Source organism: Dermochelys coriacea, chromosome 22 (assembly GCF_009764565.3).
Source record: "Dermochelys coriacea isolate rDerCor1 chromosome 22, rDerCor1.pri.v4, whole genome shotgun sequence".
In the NCBI taxonomy this organism is placed as follows: domain Eukaryota; kingdom Metazoa; phylum Chordata; order Testudines; family Dermochelyidae; genus Dermochelys; species Dermochelys coriacea.
Genome location: NC_050089.1, coordinates 10,596,942 through 10,620,261, shown reverse-complemented (window position 1 = coordinate 10,620,261; position 23,320 = coordinate 10,596,942). Strand labels below are relative to the sequence as shown.

At 42.1% G+C, this 23,320-nt stretch overlaps 1 long non-coding RNA gene across 1 annotated transcript in view; it reads right to left on the bottom strand.

The window, feature by feature from the left end:
• Positions 1–2,831, bottom strand: part of LOC122457181 — a 54,924-nt gene extending 52,093 nt beyond the window's left edge. Inside the window, exon 1 of the long non-coding RNA XR_006276581.1 lies at positions 2,716–2,831. This is a non-coding gene — a long non-coding RNA (uncharacterized LOC122457181). The remainder of the gene's footprint in view (positions 1–2,715) is intronic.
• Positions 2,832–23,320: the final 20,489 nt, after the last annotated feature.

Sequence of the window (23,320 nt, the reverse complement as noted above, 5' to 3'; positions counted from 1 at the left end):
ACGAGAGATTATGCCTGGCGCCCTAACAAGCTCTGAAAGATACAGTTCACACATAACAGACTCAACAATTGACTCCAGCAATATATATATTATATCTTTACCATATCTAAACACAACCAGCTAGCCAACACCAAAGTACCAACTTACCCTTCACTTGTATGTGGGGATATACGAATCCCCAGTGGTTGCTTCAAAACCGTATTAATTGTTGGTTTCAGAGTAGCAGCCATGTTAGTCTGTATTCGCAAAAAGAAAAGGAGTACTGTGGCACCTTAGAGACTAACAAATTTATTTGAGCATAAGCTTTCGGAGCTACAGCTCACTTCATCGGATGCATTAATTGTTGTGAACTTAATGTTCATGAAAGATCTAGGATCGACAGCCCTGTACTCTAGTCCTCTCTTTATCGAGAAAACAGCTACAGCATGCAGAAAGCAGCAATGCACGCTTCAAATGCTCTGCAAAGGTGCCTCAATGCTGACTTTAAGGGACAGAGAGTGTAGATCAGTCTTGGGGGTGAATTTATGATTATTTTTTCGTCTCCCTGTTGAGACGTCCAAAAAAGGCACCAATTGCAACAGTGCTTAAGGGCAATTATTCTATCAATAACAAGCTCTTGTATTCAGAGTAGCAGCCGTGTTAGTCTGTATTCGCAAAAAGAAAAGGAGTACTTGTCTCTAAGGTGCCACAAGTACTCCAAGCTCTTGTATAGCGCTCTTCATCAGTAGATCTCAAAGCGCTTTACAAAGAAAGTCTGTATCATTATCCCCATTTGGACACCTGCCCAATGAAAGTGGACTGAGACACCAAACTCATTTCATGCAGGCCACTGAAAGACCATTGGCAGTAAGAATCTGGACCATAGTTTGCCTTAATAGTAACTATGGCCAGTTTAAAAAAGTTCGTGAAACATGGCTTTTTCAACAATACAAAAATGTTCATGTTTGAATTTTTTTAGTTTTATGATGTAACAAATGGAAATTAAAAAAAAATTCTTTTTGAATAAAATTATCAAAATGAACATTTTTCAGTTTTTGATATGGTGTTTCCTTTCTTTCCCCCTTCAAAAGAGGATGAGGGGAGGAGGCTAACCAAAGGGAGAGAAAGGGGGAAAGAAAACCAACCAAGGAAAACTGAAATGTTTTCATTTTGATCCCATTCCGTTCCAAAAGAAAACACATCATTCATTTGTTTTTAATTGACTAAAAACAAAATGCTACATTATAGATCATTTCACTGGGGGAGGGAATCAGAAAAATCTCTGAAAATTTTTAAATAGTTGTCATTTTTTCACCAGCTCTCTAAAGGAACTTCTTAAATCCAAATCCCACAGTCCACTTTGCAAAATCAATGCCCAGAGATGCCTTAGTAAGAATGGCATGATTTGGGCCTTTGATGGATTATAGTATGTTTTGCAGTTATGTCACATCTTCCATTTGAGGATCTCGGTCTACTCATAAGCATTAGTTAACAAGCAATGAAGCCCTCATTGTCTCTATTTTACAGATTGGTAAAGTAAGGCACAAAAAAACCTGAGTAACTTGCCCAAGATCATGCAGTGAAATTAATAGCAGAGCTGAGAACAGAACCCACATGTCCGAACTCCCAATTCCCCATTCCAAATAAAACTGTCTCAGTTAGAAAAACAGACTCCAAGTTTTATCACCCAAGGTGGTCAGTACAGTAGGGTTAAAGTCAAGCATGCAAGGAAGGGGCAAGATAGGATAGATCAGGAAGGCTTCCTCCTTCCTAATTCATATTCTGTCTTTCTTTCTCCTTAAGGAAAACAGAATAATAGTTGCAAACTCAGCTAAACAGACCCAAGCACTGTTGTTTTGTTAGCACTGTTCACTTGCCAGTTGGAAGGAGACCCGAGTTTGAAGGGTCAAAACTCTAAGTAATGCTGACATTTCCAGCTCAATGTCTCATAAAAACGTACAAACACAATCCAGCACGCTGAGGACAAATTTCCTTTTTATGTTCTCCATTTCCAAATGACTAAACCATACAAATGCTACTAACAGCCATTTCCATGTGCTCAATGACTCTAAAAAGAATTCATCATAATTAACCCAAGCTCCTCTCAGCAATTTCCCCCACCCCCAACATTTTGAAGTTAAGAGGTTAAGTATTTGATTATGGAGGACGAGATGCCTCAGCATCGGTAATGCTCTATAGTGCCTTTTGCCTTTGAGTAAATGGTTCAAATCCAGCCTGAATCTGAAGTGATTGTAGTAAAAAACCATTAGCAGCAGATGGCTGTTTGGTTGTCTTAGGGAATGTTTACACTGAACACTAATTCAAGACTCTGACTCGGGTTTGAGCTGAACCCCGCCTTCTGACCCCACACAAATCAGTCTGACTCAGGTCAGCAAGCATTCAGATTCTGGGTCTTAAGACCCTGCTAGGAGGATGGGTCAGAGCACAAGTCCTGCTGCAATTATGTCCAAACTCTATCATTTGACCGTGTGGAGCAGCTCAAACCACAGACTCGAGTCAGAAGGTTTGTGTAGCGCAGCACGGAGACATTAGCATGGCTTTGAGACCCGGGTTCAGCCATTGTAAGCCGAGATTTACAATGCAATGTGGATGCTCAAGCGTAGGCCTGGAAAAAACAAGTCCCCATGCCAAATCCCACAGACCCAGGTTTACATGCAGTGTCGACATACCCTTAGCGGGTCTCAGTCCAGTTGACGCAAACAGATGGCCACTTACCATGGCTTTTCTGCAGGACTTGTTGGCAACCACAGCATAGAGGCCAAGGCTTCAGAACTCCCTCTTGGCTGGCAATGTGTTGGGGCAGTGTGCAAGGGGAAGCACATTCAACCTCTGGTATTCTCAGTTCCTTGGATAAACAGAGGACAGTCACTCTGCCCATTAAGTTTCCATATATAAAGAGTCAAATGATGAAAAATGTTGTAATAGTTAATCAGTTGTTATGGACTCTTATAGAGCCAAGCAACATGCTACTCTTTAGTATTATTTTTCGTATTGAAATAGCACTTAGAAGCCCCAGTCACGGGTCAGGATTCCATTGTTCTAGGCGCTGTACAAACACACATGACAAAAAAAAATGGCCCCTTTCCAAAAGAGCTTAGAGTCAAATATTCATTTCTGTAACATGCACATAACATCTACTCATCATTATTTACTCTTTATAAGCCATTTATAAATGGAACCTTAATAGAACATGTGATCCATAGCACTTCCCTTACCAGGGGTGCCCATCCATCGCCTTTCACCAGGAAATTATCAAAGAATATAAATAGAGGGTTGATTTTTTAAATATATCTATGTGGACAATATTTTGGATAGAGTATGTGCAGCCTAATATTCCAAAGGGAGAGAAACACTGAAGTCTTTCTCCTGATTTCTGCCAGGGTACAAAAGTAAGAACAGCCTCTTGTTATATTTTAGTATTTCCATTTAAGGACAATATTAGAGAGCGGCTCAAACCAATGCCTTGGATTTGAGCACCCTCAAATGCTACAGTTCCAAACGTTCAGACAAATTCAGGGTCTGAGTTGGTCTAATGTACAAATTCTTCTGATTCCCTCAAAGCAAAAGTTATACCACCATGTACATCCTTTAAACGCCTTCAAACTTGGATTAAGATTCACTCCCAATTACCAGTGTGCGATTTACAACCCTCAATTACACATCACCTCTGAATCAGACCACTGAATCTACAGAAGTCTGCACTGGTATAACTCATATGTCCAGGAACCAGAAGAAAGGAGTATATCAGGAACCAGTACAGGAGGGTGTAGGTAGGAGCCAAGAAGGCATACATAGGTTCTAAGGAAGTATACCCATCAGGTCTGAATCTGGTGCTTATCTTTATAATGAGCTGCAAAAAAACCCTGGATCTTCAGACATTCCCTGCTCCCCCAAATTTTGAAGAACTTTGGGCATGGATCTGAACTTTGTTGTTCTGACATACAGCCTGACAAACCAAGAGCTTGCAAAATAATTTCCCCGTATCATCAGAGGAATTCGAACCTGGGACCTTCAACACCAAAGCATGGCCTGTGCTGCTTGAATTAAAGGACTAGGCTCCGTTGGTTGGTGGACAGTTGTAGGCTATTATCCTCTGTGTGGACCAGCCTGTAGGAGATCTGACCCTTATTTTCAAGTGTGCTGCACTTGCTTACTTAAAAAGAAATAAAGTTAAATCAAAGTTTTTTTATTTAAGTCAAGAAAAGTTGCCGGTTCAAGTTTAATTTGAATTTTAGAAGAAAGTTCAATTCTGATTTTCTCCTAACAGATCTGAACCGAACTTTCTAGTGATATCCTGCATATTAAGAAGAGACCAGAAGTCATTTACAATAGCACTACAGCAGACATTTAGACAGCTGACAATTTAACATGCTTAGGAATATGCAATCATCACTTTAGCTTTTCAGGCAATAAACCATGATTGCCTTGTCCTTCATCTGCAACAGTAATTTTAATCCACTTGACTCAGTTTAGTAGTGTCCTTTAAAGAAAAGATCTGCAAACCCAGGTAATTAATAAGAGTAGGACTTGAATTTGCATTTCAGAGAGAGAAAGTAATTCATAAGTATTAAGACAATGTTATTCAAATATTAAACATTTTCAAAGTACATATATTATAACCCTGGAGAAAAGTAATCTTATTACACTGATGTTCTGGGAACATTTCTACTCTCTCTCTCTCTCTCTCTCTCACATATACACACACACAAAATATATGTCTTGACTGAGTACGAATCTGGGCTCTCAGACAGGCTAGCCCAAGTCGCAGATGCTGCTACTGCAGTCAAGCTACTATTTTTAGTGCACTACCTTGAATAGACCTATTGCATGTATTTCTGCCCGAACAGGGAATCACACCTCCCAGATGTTGTGTCAACGTACACACACACGCACACTCACAGAGTAGTAACAAGATTATGAGATCAAGCACTCAGAAATCAAAGGATTCACAAAGTTACAGTTGCTCCCACAGGGCTAACTCAGCCATGTTGCTAGTCCTGTCTATTTTATATTAGACACTAATGACAGATTAAAACAGTGAGGTTTATGTTTCACAATGGAAAGAGGAATGGAAAACACTATACATGGGCCACACTGTTGACTTAATGCAGCAAGAACAACATTAAATTTCAATGAAATTGCCCCCTCCCACTTTTTGTTGTCAAAATTTGATGTTTCTATGAAATTTTTCAGCAAAATTCAAAATGTTTTGGCCAGGTCTAGCAACCGCAGTGTGGAAGCCATGTGGAATTTGGGAGGGTCTGCCTAGTCTCCCCGCCATAAACGACATAAACTTTGGAGGATTTGGCGGAATTTCATATTGAGCTTTGAGGCTCATCCAATCCCGACATTCAAATTCTCACATTCAACCTATTCAAAACAAAACCAAACCTTTCCAGCTGAAAGAGCGGAGATTTCTGGAAAGGTACCTTGATCCAGTCTCTCTCTGCTCTTCCTTAGCAAGCTCCCCATGGCTATTCTATCCCCTCACCCCAAATAGTGACAAAACTCTGAATTCATAGTAGTAGTTAAAAAAAACTGACTTCACTTGCAAAAGACTCTTCAAAAGTAAATGCATTGGTTTTTGGTTAAAGCCGGCAATGAGGGGTGAAGTCAACTCTGGGGTTCTATTCCTAGCTCTGCCACTAATCCGCTATGAGGCACAGAGTTCAAGGTTGCACCCCCCCCATCTGAAAAAATGGAGCTAAAATTAACATTGGTTAAATAACCTGGCTGGTTTTAAACGGGAATTACACCCCAGTATGCTGTGAGATACAAGTAAAGCATTTCAATCCATTTGAGAATCTCAGATGTAAGTCCAAAGGATTATAAATCTACTTTCTAAAGGCATTCTACATGCAGAATATCTCCAGGTATGGTTAGGGCTTGTCTGCATGGGATGTCCCTGCATGGTAGCAGACAATATAAATCTACAGCACACTAGTTTGTTGCACAGAAACGTCCTGTGTGGACATTGTGAATGTGCACGTTCCACAGTGCACTTTGATGGTCTCCTGTTTCCAACAGAAGTATGTCAGAGCATAATACGGAAGTTTTAGAGCACAGTAGCAGTGTCCACGCAGACGTTACTGCATGGCAAGCTAGTGATCTGTAGAGTCACACCCTAGCTTGCGGTCCAGTAACATCCCCTGCTAACAAGCCCCGAATCTGTTGCAGAGACCACTGGTAGGCAGTATTTTGATTGCAAGTTTTTTGGAGCAGGAGCCATATTTATATCTTGTGTTTGTACACCACCTAGCACAGTGAGGTCCTGGCTGATGACAGAGTTTCCTAGGGCCACCACAGTACAAATAATACATAAAATAAATATTTATGGGAAATATACTTGGACAGTGTGGCATACACATACTGTGTTTGTTACCATTTCTTGGCCTTTGAGCTCTTCTACTTTCCCTTTCTCTTTAAAGAAGGGATGGAACAAAGCTGCAAAACTCAGATTGAGGGTCTGGATCCTGCAATCTGATCTGCATGGGTAGCCATGTGTAGCCCCATTAATTTCCATGGGCCTGTGCAGAGGGTCCACCCATATAGATCTGATTGCAGGATCAGGACCTAGGTTTGGGTTTTGAACATCTCTCCAAGTCTGGTGGTGTTTGGATCCAGAATTTTAGCCCAGGTCCACCTCTAATAGACAAGTATATGTACAGGACAAACAGACGAGACAAATGGACTAGCAGACAGAAAAGGGAGAGTAAAAGATATATTTCCAAAGTTCTATAACTATGAGAAAAAATAAATGCAGCTTAGTGTAGCACCATCTTCTTCCATTCAAAATTTTCTACTAAAGCCTCCAGAGTTCACATGATGTCTTGCCATTGTTTCTTTAAAGAGGAATTCTCTCCCTTTCTCTGTCTCTCTGAGGCAGCACATGGCACAATAAGAGCCCTTTCATGTTCAAGACTCAGAGTCGTTGCTGTGGTAACTCTCCCAACCTCACTGGGTATCCAAATAAATAGTTAAAATTAAAAAAAAAATCAGTGGCGCTGCTGCAGGCAAGTCCGTAAGATGAAGGGTTAGAGTACACAAAGAAGTTAGGTTCAACAGGACAACAAAGAAAAAAACATCTGCAAAGATTAGGCATCTTAAAGTGCTGATTATTTCAGACCAAAGTAAATTTGTGCCATTTCAAGAAATATTTGGCTGAAACAGGAGGCACAAAGACACAGGAGACGCAATGCAGAATGCTAGTAGCTGGTGGCATAAGTATTCTGGTGACGGCATTTTAACCATTTAGAAACAGATTATCCGCCCCCCACCCAGACCCTCCTTCCTCAAATATAATAGAGCTTTGGGATAGACAAAGTATAAGAGGAGCTTTTGAAGGATTTTATGCAACAGTCAGAAAGTAGCATAATGTGTCATTAATTACTACCTTGCAGGAAATGCTGCTACAAAGAGAAACTAATGCTTTCCTTTAAAAAAAGGTCTTTTTCTTTTCTTTTCCCCCTCTACGTGCTCAGACAATCTACCGCTTGAGGCCCCCAAGTATCTGCTATTATCAGTTGAGTCACGTCTAGTGCCAGGCAAAAGGTCATTTCAGGTCATTCTGGAGATGAAAGGAAGGGGTAATGTATGTGAGAATGCATGAATTGGCAAGCAAAGAGAAAAAAAAGGGAGAGGGGGAGAGAAAGGGAAAGGATGAGAAAAGAGGAAGAGAGGGTTAGAAAGAGGGAGGGAGAAGATGAGAGGATGATATCATACTCTAATATGAATGTTATTATTGCCAAGAAACAAGTAAGAGACTCAGATCACAGCAACTCCGGTGATACATGATTTGAACTCGATTCCTCGTCAGACAGAAAAAAACCAGCCACATTTTCCAAGGTCATCATTTGAATTCATTCCTTTACTGAATGTTATTTAAACCTGAAACAAACCACTGCTGAGAAAGGCAACGGCCTGAGGGGAAAGAACTACCCATTGTTTGGGGTGTTTGCCTCGGATCCCGTTGTTTGGGAGTTTTAAGAGAAAGGTGCACGCTTCGTGTTTCTTGTCGTGTATCTCTTTAAAACTAGTTTTGCATTTGGTGGTGGGAAATAAAATAGAATGACACTGCAGCAGACATCCAGCCTCTTTCCCCTCCTCTCTCTCCCCTCTGCAAGGTTTCAAATGGGTAAAATTCTCAGTCAAGCCCATCAGTCATTCCTGAATCCATTCCAAGGTCTTCTGCCCTCCTCTGTCCCTCCCCACCACTCTCAACTCTTGCTGTACTTGTCTAACAAATCATTTTTGTAGGACAAGCGACGAGCTCTTTCAGAGACAGGCACGCCAACCAACCGTCAAGGGAGTGGGAGGTTCGGGGGCTACAGTTTTTGCTCCTCAGCTTGTAAAGACATATGCACAGGAATGTCCTCTCTTCTCCCCCCCCACCGTCTCCCCTTCACTACCCAAATCTCAAGCCCACTATGCTGCATTGCTGGAAGTTAAAGCAGGATGCAGCGCTGTTTGCAACCCAAAAGGCTAGACAACGGTAGGAACCTGTGCATGATATTATCCTCTTATTAACATATGATAACAAAATGGGATCACACCAGTGGGTGCCCGGGCCTGCTATATAGTTCATTCCCAACAACGGGCGCCACTTGCTCCTGGCCTCGTGAGCAAGAAGTGCTGCTATTCACCAGCTTTTCACCCCACTGTGGTCATGCAGTGAGCTTTAGCATTGCCATTCCCACTGGTTTCCTAAGGCTACGGGTGTGTTTCTCTAGGGAATGGAAATAGAGCTTCCTTTGTTAGCAGCAGGCTGTTCTGTTTATTGGGTTGGGGAGGTTAAGATACCTGCAACTTTTGGAGGGCTGCTTAGAGTCTGGACTGAACACAGCTGAATCAGTGCTTGAGACATGATGCTTTCAAGCCACGGATTGGACAATGGCTTGCCAATCAGTTGTCTGAGGCCCTCACTGCTCTGGTCGTCAGTGAGAGGTCTCGGAACAACGGTGAGCTCTCATTGGCTGCAGGAATGGTGATGAAAGACTTAGGAAAACTGCTGATTGGGCAAGCTGCTGGCAGCAGCCTGATATATATGGGAAAGAGCACAGCTATTTTAAACAGCACTAAATTATTTAAAACCATAGGGCTATATAGCCTTGCTAAATCAGAGCAATGACTAGCTGGGCCCATTGGACAATGCTGCCTTATGCAACATTGTTCGTATGCTCACTAACATGATAAAAGAACATATAATCCAAGATGCCACAGAACAACGTGGGCTGGGTTTTTATTCCAACAGACTTGTTTAATTAATATATTAAATCATTAAAACTAGAGATGAGCCTCGGATGCTAAGTTTATATCCAGATTTGGCTCCAAATCTGAACTCACGAGGGGATTCACCCTTGGTGTTCTAGTTCAGACCTGGTCTATAATAATTAAGTCATAATAATATTTGGGGCTTCTTTTGCACCCTCCATCTGAGGATCTCAACACGTTTTATACATTTTAATTAATCATGACATCCATGGAGTCCTGTTTTCCCACTGCAGCTTACAGTTAACTCCCAATGGAAGTAGCTTGAATCCTGAAACAGGAGAATAAGACCCTCTGCAAGGTAGGTCAGTGTTGTTATCCCCATTTTAAGAATGGGAACACTGATGAAGAGAGAGGTTAAGGTGGCATGTTCAGTAACCCACAATGATGGTTTGCTCTAGCCATTTAACACATTCCCTCTTATACAGTATTCTCATCCTGACACTTCACAGTACACCAGTCAATGTACTGTCCTATATCTGAAATCTTTTACCTAGTGCAATGAGAACTCATTACAAGTGCTTTACTATTAAATCTTAGCAATTAGGTGAGGAGATACTAATTTGGGGGGAGGAGGGGGGTTGAGCAGTTATTGGGTTTACCAATTAGCCAAAGGGGAAAGTGATAAGGCTATGGTAAATAATAACTAATAATAAAATACTTTTTTCCACTTTAACATTTAAAGGGCTCTGTAAAGAGTCAGCTGCCTCCTGAGCGCCCCCTTCCTGGCCAGAGGTTGCTCTGCCTCAATTCCCCCACTTTTCAGGGCTCTTGCAATCAAACTACCAAAACAAACTCCACTCTGAGTTAACACCCGTCCTTGGGAGTGGATTTATTAAAATAACAAAATCATTCCAAAAATAAAGTTCTCAAATCTCCATCAAGTACAAACTCCCAGTCTTCTGCACACTGGTGGGTCTCTCAGACCTTCCCCGCCTGGAGCTCTTTTCCCCCTGCAAACTCAGGGGTTCCCTGCTGGAGCCTACTTGCTCCCAGCAGTCTGTGAAGTCTCTCTCAATTCCCACCTGATAACTCAGGGTTCCCTGATAAACTCTATGCACTCTCAGTAGCCATTCCCTGCCTTGGCAGGCATCCGTTGGCATCTCTCACACCAGTTTTACACTGGTTGTCTATCGCCCTCTCTCCACCTTTTGCTGCTCTTTACAGGGGAATTAGCTCCTCTGTACCCAGCTGTTTCTGCTAACTAACCCCCTCAGGTGTGGTGGGCAAGGCTAATTGGATCAAGGCTGGCTGGCTCCAGGTCTCTGGCTCTTCAAGAGGTGGGACACTCCATTACAGGTCCTCTTTTCCTCTTTGATAACTAGGGTCAGAATTTGAGTTCAGAAAACCAATCAGCTGTTTAAGTGTGAAAATTGCAAGTCTTGACCAAGAGTAGCAACAAATGCCCTCACAGTGAATCGGCATATTTCTAAGTAGGTTTGCTGCAGGTGGAAGGGGCCAGCTAACAACCCTGGAGACTGAAACCCTTCATTAATCCATGGAATAGACCTCAGCATGGGCAGCAACACCAACATCCCCCAACATTGACCTATCGGTGCCTCCTTATTCTTGACCTTGAGAGGTCATCTCCAGGGATGAACGAGTAGCTCTCCATGACCCATTCAATCCTTGGTATTTATACAGGTTTCAGAGTAGCAGCCGTGTTAGTCTGTATTCGCAAAAAGAAAAGGAGTACTTGTGGCACCTTAGAGACTAACAAATTTATTAGAGCATAAGCTTTCGTGAGCTACAGCTCACTTCATCGGATGCATTACAAATTTATTAGAGCATAAGCTTTCGTGAGCTACAGCTCACTTCATCGGATGCATCCGATGAAGTGAGCTGTAGCTCACGAAAGCTTATGCTCTAATAAATTTGTTAGTCTCTAAGGTGCCACAAGTACTCCTTTTCTTTTTGGTATTTATACAGAGACATTAACAAGGGGCCATATACATACCAGTTGTTGTTGGTACTTTTATGATTAAATATTTGGGAGGAATCCACATGCTACAGTGACTGGAGCCATGTAAGTAGCTAGGTGACAGAGAGAAAACGATGATGTCCACTATGAACTTAAATGAGACCCTCATTCCACAAAGTTTACATCCTCTGAAATATACCAGTTCCCCAAAGTTGTTATTACAGAAGTGCATTCAGGTCCCAACTGAGTTTATGCTAGGGATATATACATGGTAAGAAGCCATCCCTGTCATAAACAGCTTACCATCTAAACCAACAAGACAGAGCAAAGGAGGGATACAGGAACTATTATCATCCCCATTTCACAGATGGGGAATGGAGGACAGAAAGATCAAGGGATTTGCTCAAGGTCACACAGAGTCTGTGCCAGAGATAGCAAGTAAATCCAGTTTTCATGAGTGCCAGTTCAGTGCCTTTACCACAAGAGCATAGTTCCTCTCACACCCAAACTCCACCATATTTAAGTCCTGTAATGACAAGAGCTAAGTCACTGGAAAATTGGATGGTTGTAGAGTATATATAACGTGTGGTCTACAGTTTTGTTGCTCTCTATATGTTGGATGGATGGTCTGGGAAGCAGCAGCTGTATAACACACTGCATGCAAACTAAATGGCCTCATTTCATTGCACTGCCTGGAGAGGGCAATGTATTTGGCAATGAGATGAAGTTCCTTTCAGCTGCGATGATGACAATCCCCAGTCTTAGACATCCTGCTTGGGGAGCCCTCCAAAATATATTTTCTTCTCTGCCACATATATTGCTCTATTCTCACATTTCCATAGCATTCCCATGCCTGTGCGCTCTCTCTGTATTCACCATTGGAACAACTTACCAAGGTTGCGATGGATTCTTCATCACTGACCAATTTAAATCAAATTTGGATCTTTGTCTAAAAGATCTGCTCTAGGAATTATTTTTTGAGAAGTTCTATGGCTTGTGTTATGCAGGCGGTCAGACTAAATGATCACAATGGTCCCTTCAGGCCTTGGAATCTATGAATCTGCCTGTGCTAATCAACCACTTGTGTTTAGAGGAACAAAATCGGGTTCCATCAGCCCACTGTGCAGGAATGTCAGAGTTTACCATACATCCAGCCACCACTGCTTTGCGGGTGTCTCAGTGAATAAAATGCAATGACATGCACAATCATCTCACCCTCCGCACTCAGTTCCTGGATGACCCCGTCTTTATCAGATTAGCTACTCTTTCTGATATTGCATCTTTCCCTTCAGATGCAGGTTGGAAAATGAGAACACAATATTTGAAGGATAATCAACAATGATCCATAACAGGTAATTCCAAAGCATGGCTAGGATAGAACAACTGAGGAAAGGTTCTTTTCACTGTGCCCTCTAGTTTAAATCACAGATATAGGCTTAGAAACTGTGCCCTTTGCTTCCTGTTGATGGCTCTCCATTATCTCTTGCTATTTCTTTCCATTGTGCCTCCCTGCAGTTTAAATGAGACACAGTATTCATTTCAATTTATTACTTGTATTACGGTAGCATCTAGGAGCTCCAGTTGTGGACCAAGGCTCCATTGTGCTAAGTTGTTGTGTAAAGGTGCTGTGTGTGGTTAAACAGCGGCTGTGCGTCACCTCGGAAGCAGCTGCAATTCTGAGGTGAATTTCCACATGTAGTTTGTTTGTGCTTTCTGGGTTCCTTATTATAGCATTTTGGGACCCAAGGAGCTACATCATAGAGTATAAAATACTCTTCTATATCATCTCTGGTTTAGAGCTTTGAATGCAAAAGACTTCTGCTTGTACTGCCCCATCATGAATAACTTTTTACCAGTCACACAGAAGAGTCGCATGAAATTTTGTGTAAGCATCAACCTATGATGATGGTGAGGTAGGATGGGAAGCTTCTGGGAAAGGTGCAAGAATCCCCCAAATGGACATTTATAGAATAGTCTTCTGTCATGGGGGTCCCCACCCCTGGAGTGCCTCCTGGCAGATTCAAAATGCCTTTTCCCCCTCTTTTTTAACAGGTTCTCAAACACCTGTGGTCTATTTTATATATATTTGTGAAGGAATTTAAAGCAAGCATTTTGCAAATGCTAGGACATACATTTCCTTTTCAACTGCTGCACAGTATGTTGTGGTCTGTGCTTAGTAATGTACAGACAAAGGGTTAAAAGCAACAGCACACTTGTCTAAGAGTGAGAATGCTGCAGGTGTGGATGGTTAACAAGGTACTAATTGGGTAACGGGGTGATAATGGAAGCAAGCACAGAGGATAGTGGAGAGAGGCTTTGGAGCAGACAAAACAATTGCAAGTGCTGGGGCTCTGTGAATGGAAATAAAGACAAGATGAGGGCCTAATATTGCCCTCCATCCAGCCTGTGTCCCATTGACATCAGTGAGAGTTCTGTGGCAAATTGACCTCAGTTTTATATAGCCCTTAATTTGTTTGCCACCCAGTTCTTCACAGACTTCATACAAGGTTTGCAAATCTTCCAAACCCGATGAGGTTACATGGAGCAATATTAATGCTGGAGACGAGCCCGAACCAAGCCTTCAAGTCTGAGCAAAAGGAAACTTTGCAGAGCAGGAGAGAGTTCAGCATCTGACCTTTTCAGTCAAAGCCCAGAAAAAAACATTGGCATGCAGGTTTGGTTCAGGGATCATAGCACCACTACACAGTCTTTTCACCGAGATATGTATTATCACTGCCTGTAAGCAAAGTGACAGGGACAGCAACTGTGGAAGAAAAAATACAAAGCCCCAAGCTTTAGTTCCATCCAAGTTCCTGTCCCAAGGGCTGGATTTAGGCTTTATTAGCAGAGGGATCAAAAACACAAGCAAAGTAACTCAGAACATTTGATTACAACTGTTGTATTTTTGCCATTCAATGTTTACAATGTGCATAACATTGATAAACTGTTTAACCAACACACAGGTAAAAATCAACAAACAAATGGCAGCAAACAACATGAAGGCAAGGAAAAAACAAACTGGTAAAGAAATCATTAAGTTACACAGTAACTACAAATTAGGTAAACAAAATCCTTGCTAGCGCTAGTCATAATTTGTGGTCAGTGACACTGCATCCTAAGTGAGGCACATGTTATTCAAAACAATCTTGTTCAGTGTCTGGGTACCAATACTAAATCCTGGCCGAGGAATATTTAATGAATTGGTCCATTCAGTAGATTATCTGGAAGACAGCATCTATAAGAAATAACTAGATCAACATCAGCTACTGGTATATCACAGAGCAATACAACCAATGAAAAAGAGAAACTAACTGTTCTGTTTCCTGCCCAGTAAAGCTTAGCAGAGGGTGACAACCAGCACTAAGGGTAACCTATAACATGGATGGATAGTACTGTGTAGTAACTAATTACAAGAAATTTGTACGTAAAGGCCTCATTTGTAATGTAACTACTCCAAATTTCTGGTTTTTTCTCATATACATAGCACTGTAAAACACACTGTAATACCTATTCCAGTATTTCAAAACACTTAAGCCTACTACAATAATGATACAGGTGGTAACTGTAAATGCCCTAGTAGGAGTGTGTTACTATCTGCAGTACCTGAAGGGCCAAACCACAATATCAAATTGGAAACTGATTGTTATGCTTGGATATAAGGTGGTGTCATATGTACACATACATTTTTACTATACACATACACCCATATACACTGCAAATATATGCACCATAACCATATTTTCATATATATATATATATATATATATATATATATATATATATATATATATATATATAATTTATCTGAGAGTGCCTCTAAAGCTCAGTCATAAAACTACATTCCTCAATCAAAGTCCTGGGCCCACCATAAGGGACTAAAATCAACTGGAAAATAAAATCTGTCCATCAGTCGTACAAGGGAAGGTGCAGACTAAGAGACTGATGGGGCATGAATGTGTGGGTGGTAAAGTAAGGTAACCACATAACAGTGTTTAGCCCACTGGCTCATATTCAATCCATGCATTATGCTTTTCTGGGACAATGAATAAACATCCTCCCCATAAAAAGACAAAAAATGGGGGAATGTAGTAGGAAGAGAGCCTGAGACATAAACCCTTATATCAGAGGCCTGGTATGAGGCCTGAGGTCTGGGCTAAAGTAGTGGTCAAAGCTTTGCTAATATAAAGCAAAGTCAGCAAGAGACAGGCTGTGAGCAGGAGTCAGGCTCTGCCTGCGTACACACTCACAGAGCCTGGCAAGAACAGGGCTGGTATTGCAAAAACACACAGATTCCTGAGAAAGGCTAGGCACAGGACACTCACAAAACACATTCCAGAAGGATGGTACCAGAACACCCCGATACCAAGTATGGTACAAACACCCCTCCCCCCACCTCCCCGCCAAAACAGGAACACTGACCTCTCAAAGATACGGTCAGGATGACTGTATAACGGATAGAGATGTTCTGATCAAACCAATATATACAAGGTAATGGGTGATAACCCACATTAGGGGGCAATAACTAACTATGTCAGAGGGACAATACGTAACTTGTTTGTACTGGTGTATAAAATGAAGTCTCAGAGGGAGTGTCTTTGGCCAGCCTAGGAAGGAATGGAAAGACCTGCCATTCACTGCGTTGCATCCATTGTTCACAGACCTACATGTGCTAGTGTAACTGTAGACATCGATCCGGGGAGCTAGGAATGTGCTTCGTTGACAATAAACCTGGCCAGGGGTCTGCTGTGCCAGCTACATGCACAGAGCTGTGATGGCATACAGAGGGAACACACGCAGCCGAACACCTGACTACAACAATCACCAGCAGGGCAGGCTCTAGGCACCAGCGAACCAAGCAGGTGCCTGGGCCGGCCAATGTAAAGAGGCAGCAGGATGTCGAGCTCTGGGGCGGCAATCCGCCCTCAGTGGCGGCGGGAATTCGGTGGCCGCTCCGTCACAGTGCGTTTCGCGCTCGGCGGCGGGGATGTGACTCTTCTTCGGCGGCTGTACCATCACTTAGCCTCCGTGTTCGGTGGCAAGGTTGGGTTTTTGGTTGGTTTTTTTTGACGCTTGGGGCGCCAAAAACACTGGAGCCAGCCCTGATCACCGGAGGTTTTTCCATCTTCCAGCATGTTTGGGAGAGGAGAAGACACCCCACCAATCCCATTAGCCACCACTACAGCAGGTTTCCCTTTGCTTTTTTAGACCCCCCTATGTGATAGACAGGAAACCTGAAAATTTAAGGAGTTTTGGTGGTTTTCTAGTTCCAGGATGGAAAACCAATGAATTTCAAAAAGCATTTACCAAGGAATGCCAGCCACTACCCAATTGGCGACTACCTGGGCGCGAAAGCCTTTGGTGTCGCAATAAGCCAGGGATAGATGAAGACTGAAGGACAAGCCAGACTGTATTAAGGACCTAGCTAAAGACTGATCTGAATGGCATCTGATCTGCAAGGAGGCTATGTCCCTTTGGGGTTTTCTACAATGATGATGGTGGTGACATTCCCATTTTACAGAAGAGGGAAAATTTGGCACCGAAAGGTGACGTCACTTGCATACAACACCACAGTGAGCCAGTGTCAGCGATAGGAACAGAACCCAGTTCTCCTGATGTCCCAACCCAGCACAAAATCATTTTGTGTGTTCTTAGATCATTTTAACTTGGATGCATACTAGAGTCGATGGAGCTACACTGATTTACGCTAGTAGTGGATGTAGCTTAGTATTACTAATTAATTATAAGTAATGAAGTTGGTATATAAGTAATGCTGAGTGGCGTTTGTTTAAAGTAGTAACAGCAGAGGATTTTAATACCGTTAAAGTGTAAATATATTTCTATGCTTAAATAATATCCTGTTTCCCCCCAGACATTAGTCCTAAAACCTCTGCAGCAAGATTTCCAGCGCATACACACCCACACACACAGCTTCCTGTAACGTGACTGGAGATGTAACCCATCAGCACCTGAATATTGCTTTGTTTTAGGGACCAGCCATATGTTTCCTATTTCAAAAATTACTTCATATCACAGGAAGCCACTTTTTCTAGCAACAATAGCGGATATTCTAGGAACAGCTTTGCCAATAGAAGAATAAAAAACAAGGACAAAGTTGAAAGCACCTAATGTAGCACCTCTGACAAAAATCTCAAGTGTAACTGATAATTTGATTCTTCATTGTCAACATATTTCACACCATGGCTAATTTATTTGTCTAAAAAGTGTCACACTGGCAGCATCTGAAGACTGAAAGACTTCAGAATAGGTACAATATGTAGAGACACTGTCAGCTTTCCTATCAGCGTGCCTCATGCCTCAGCCTGAAAGAACAAGCTCTGAAGGAGAGAAGGTAGTTGTATTCTCTGGTCTGATACAACCTTGGGCATTTCTGCAAAGACAGACACCTCTCTATGCAGACAGCTGTAGACTAGACTCATTTGACACAGGACATGTGAAAACAGATGGCAATGTTCCTGATTACCATCATTCTGGGTCATAAAACAAGTAACCTAGAGTATGCTGAATGTTGGGCTGGATGAAATTTTTCTGTCAAAATTGTTTTTTCAGAGGAAAATTGGGTTTTTGATTAAATTAAAAAAAATTTTGTTAAAAGAGTCTTCATACTGTAGAAAACAGATTTTTATTCAAAAAAAAAAAAAGGAATGCCCCAAACCTGAAATATTTCAATTCAGATATACCACTGCAGTGCCACCTGGATGTTCAGTTTCTTCATGCCCCCTTTCTCCTCTATGCCCCCAACACCTGGACTACATCTCCTATGATGCACTGCAGTCATGTGACTCCCATGATGCACCATCTCCCCTCACTAAGAGGGAAGACCATGATGCATCATGAGGGATGTATGTGACCAGGAAGCACAGTCTATACAGGAGAATGGGAGCGTGCAGCACCTAGACTACAACTCCCATGAGGCACCACAGCAGCATTTTGGAAACTAAATATTTTGGAGTTTACATTTTCCTTGCAGGATAATTCTGACCAGCTCTAGTGGAAAGGTTCCACATCCTATTCTTCTTGAGCCACCTGGTGAAAAATATTGTATCACCATGCAGCAGTTGCCTGTGGATATTTAACCCCCTTTAGATACATATCTTCCATTAATTTTGATGAAAAATGTATCTAAATCCCGTACATGGCTTTGAAAGTCTCAACCTTATTTCATATTTCATTCAGCAAAACCATCCAATTTTGAATTTACTGAGTCACAGAATTTCCAATCTGCCACACAGAAGTTCTAAAGACACCAGGGGATCTTATCATAGAATTTAGCTCCCAGGTTGCCACAACATATGCTGGGCTTTGATTTAACCTTTTTATTACACTTCCAAAAATCCAAAATGTATGACCAATACTGAATATTTGTGGTCATTAATATTGTCAGCTTTTACTCCACAGCTTTAAAGTTCCTTCTTATGGAGTAAGGTACTACTCAAGGCAAGTATGAAAATCTGGCCCAAAAGGTCCATCCAAAATCTATACATCTTTAATCAAAACTTTTACTCTGGAAATCCTGCAAGATCAGGGTCACTTACAAGATTACCTATCTCTCCACTAAGAAAAGGAGTACTTGTGGCATCTTAGAGACTAACAAATTTATTAGAGCATAAGCTTTCGTGAACTACAGTAAATGCATCCGATGAAGTGAACTGTAGCTCACGAAAGCTTATGCTCTAATAAATTTGTTAGTCTCTAAGGTCCCACAAGTACTCCTTTTCTTTTTTTGCAAATACAGACTAACACGGCTGCTACTCTGAAACCTATCTCTCCACTGTTTGGCTAAGCCTCAAGAGTCTCCCTTGTGGTATTTTGATGTTTCTAGTCCTGGAGTAAACAATAAGGCTCAAAGACTTGTGAAAATTTGAAATATTAGCAAATAAATGTTAATTTTTAACCCCAAAGTATATTCTTCTGAGACTAGGTTTTGGGCAAAGATTCAGCTCAGCTGTAGCCTTATATGAAGTGCTTCAAGCCTGCAACATAGGCAGTAATGAAACATCATAGTAGTATAGAGACAAGATTGCAAAGACAGCACTCTCCATTGTTTTTCAAGCTCTGTCTACATTTGGTAGAAAAGTTGATCAACCTGGGGTGGCTAATCAGGCTGCTCCATGCAGGCTGCTGCAATTTCTGTCCTTTTCTTTCCCAGATTCTTCAGATCAAAGATTCAAGTCCGAGAATTATTATTCTCCAAACACGCTGCTCCCTGATCTTAATGAGCATCTATTGAGGGAAACCAAAGGCAAAGCTAAACCAATGATGATGCACTTCATTGAGTTTGGCCAATCTGGCTAAAAAACAGAGAGTGGATTCCATAGCATGTAAAATCCCAATACACAGATTTATATTTTAATCCAGTTACAGCGCCTCTGTGTAGGCCTGAACGGCAATGTGTCTCAGTCATTTTGCAACAAGAAGCCTTCTTCACTTGTTGCTTTCTCCATATTAAAATGCTGTGAAGGTAGAGTTGGCCTTGTAGTCAATCATTTCTGAAGAACATTCTCTTTTGGGAGCATAACAGTGCCTGCGAACACAAAAGCTTCCTTGAAGACTACAGTTCAAGATGCTGAAATGTAAGAATCAGATTTTGCTAGGAGGCATAATTTCTGAAACCAAATGATTCCATCTACGATTAAGTTACAGGAGATCTTTTGCATGCAGAAAAATTTCTTTGTTCTGTCACATACTGTCCACACCTTCTATTCACAAACTGGGCCCCCGTCAGAAAGCCAGCCAAGATTTTTGTGCATTATCAGGACACAATGTTCAGAATCCAATTATATTAATAGTCATAAAAAAGAACTAACAATGGTTCAGCGCACCAATGAGAATAGTATTCAGGGACTTAACAAGTCACTCACTCTAACATCTGGCATGTTCTTTCGAGAAGACTAAACACATGGAGATTCTTGCTGCAGAAGTCAATGGAATGGAATGATAATTGCTCATTAAAAGTGCCTCCTCCACAGGTTATTTTTAACTCCCATGCTCTTTCTAATCATGGTGCATGCATCAGATGATACTGAAAGGGGTCAGTGCATAGGTTTCTTCCCTCCAAAACCACACTTCTAACAAAGCCTTTTGATCAAGCTGGGGACTTTGCATACCGCACTGATGGCACCTGCTTTTAGTTCTAAGTACTGACAAAGGCCTGAACTAAAATGCCTGATCCAAACAAACTTTAGGGAAGTTCAGATCCAGATCAAAACTTCAGTAGACAGTGCTGGGAATAAAACTCAAAAGTTCACACTCCCAGTGTCCTGCTGAAATCTCTGATGAAGACATCCCCTTTCTCCCCCCCTCAGGAATCAGAAAGCCATGCATTGCCAGCAGCTAAGGTGTCTAAGTGCAGCTCTGAAGGAGCTTAGCCACTGCAGCACTCTTAAAGAAAGGACAGAGTGTGCTCCCACTCTGGGTGGGCTGAGCTCCACTAGCTAGTCTGAAGGGGCTGGGGTTACGTCCCACACTTAGCCATGCCTCTTCTGGGGAGTTAAGAGACTTGCAAGCAGGGGAATGCAAGGACAATTATGCCCAGCCCCCATTCCATTCTTTCAGATTCTTATACTGTGCCCATCACCGTGGTATCAGAACCCTTTTGTACACATGTGGGAGGAGAGAATGAATTGTCTGAGCTTCCCCATCCTCCTCCCAACCTTATGCATGAGCCAGGTAAGTGAGCCCTATATATTTAAGGAGGTTCAGTAGAGAACTTGGGAGGAAGGGTAGACTATTCATGGCCTAACATCAAAGATGGTGATTAGGTTGCACTGACACCAGAGATTTTCACTACAAAGGTCAGGAGGAATAATCTAATGAAAAGTTCACCTGATACTGTTAAGAAGAACTGCACCAGTTAACTAGAAAGACTAAACAGAACAGTTTGTGGAAAGGTTCAGGAGGGCTGTGGCCTGACATATTGGGTTAAAAGAGGCTAGAGCATGTGCTTGGAGAGGTGCAAAAAAACAAGATTACTCTGCCCCTAACCAGGTGAACTTTCTTTCACCCAATAGCCCTAGAGCTTTACTGGTGATGAATTGGATTCACTTCTGCCAGGATCCCACCCAATACTGAAAATTCTCTGACTGCATAAAATAAACTTCCTTATCCTCACTGTGATAGGGTAGGACCTCAAATATATTTCAGTGCACTGCATGCTGGGGAAAGGCATTAGCCTGGCCATCCTGGAGAATCACACTGTCTCTCTATCCAGGTATAGCCCTAACAGTAGCCAGGCCAGTTTCACCGACACCTCCCTACCACTGGATAAGTCTCCAGCGCAGTCAGAGGTGTGACATACCTGAGCTAGCTTTGATCTCGCTAGCTTGGGTAACACTAGCAGTGAAGCACAAATGACAGCATGGGTTGTACAAGCCCACCCAGGGTCCTGGGTCTGTACTTGAGTGGCTAGGTCGACATGTGCTGTAGTCACAGCTCTCACTGCAGTGCAGATATACTCAACATGTCTCAACACTACCCAGGAGGAATCCCCTTTTGAGGCTCAGAGGAGGGTTCAGCCACAGTGGCCAGATCAGTCCGTGGCCTCTCTAGTGAGGCTGTCAGTAAGCGGGCCACCTGTGCTGTGACAGTGCATTTGAGGATGTGGACACCTGTGTCCACTAGAACTGGATTGAGTCTGCCAGACCATTTCATCTATGAAACCAAACAGCTGTCAAATGCTCTAAGTGTGAACCTGGTCCAATTACAAACCCAGGGATCTAGAGATAAAAGGCTTCATATCTCATTACCAATTCATATCTGAGCTAGCCAGTGTCCCCAGAAAAAAACCAGCATATTAATGAAAGCCAGACAGCACTGATTTTCCAGTATTTGCAGCACTCCTGCTAGAATCTGAGTTGCCTCCAGGAATTTGCTCTGCCTCATGAGCTCTGGGTTCCACTGGGCAAATATGTATCATTTGTAGCATGTTTAACAAACCATTATCCTTCAGGTAAAATGATGTGGCAAACTGGCCAGAACTGTCCTGGAGGGATTAACCTTCTTTTCAGAGCAAGTTGTATTACAAGGCCAACATGTTTTTTTGCAGCCATATACATGGTGCAATAGTGACCTCCTGTGGCTGCTGTTCCATAGATGTGACCTACAGGAAAGACCATGAATCTTGTTTCTTATTTCCAAAGTAGAGCACTGTTTAAGTGATATGGCAAAAGGTGCTGCAGAAATACGTATAGATAGATCCTCTCCACCTTGTCTCCCATGTATATTTCATCACAGTGCAACGAAAGTCAAGCCTTTCCTTCTCCTGTCTCCCCACCCTATAACATTCATAAAAGAAAACCTACTCTTACGAGATTAAATTAACCCCTAAGCATCACTCATATCTACAAAATAGGGTTTAAATGGTAAGTGGGTCTTATGCAGATCACCTGCAAAGGAGTGACTTTCACCTGATGGAGTATTGTCGATGTACCACTCTAAAGGATTGAGATCACTGAGGTTTCTTCCCAGCCGCTCAAGGTTAAATCTACATATAAAAATGGCATCATTTCCCAGAGATGCCCTCTTCAGAAGAAGGTACACTGGAAGAAGGTGGGGCTACAGAGTCATTCCCATGGATGCTGCCCTCTGGAGACAATCCTTCCAGGTCCGGTGCTCTGAGCAGGAGAGTGGAAAGTCAGCTTGCTGGGTATTTCTATGGTAATAGGTATCACGTATTAAAACAGGTTTCAGAGTAGCAGCCGTGTTAGTCTGTATTCACAAAAAGAAAAGGAGTACTTGTGGCACCTTAGAGACTAACAAATTTATTTGAGCATAAGCTTTCGTGAGCTACAGCTCACTTCATCGGATGCATTCAGATGAAATGAGCTGTAGCTCATGAAAGCTTATGCTCAAATAAATTTGTTAGTCTCTAAGGTGCCACAAGTACTCCTTTTCCTTTTACATATTAAAACAGTTAAACATCTTCAGCCTCCTTGTTTCTTCTCTTCCTACAAGCAACTCCCTTCCACCAGAGGTGAGCACCAAGAGGAGAAATTTCCTTCGGGGAGACATTTGCAAATTCTTCATTATTTCCCATCAAGCCAACGAGCTCTGCAACTCATTCCTTGCAGCAAGGAATCCCAAGGCAAATGCAAGAACTTTTAGTCAGTCACCACA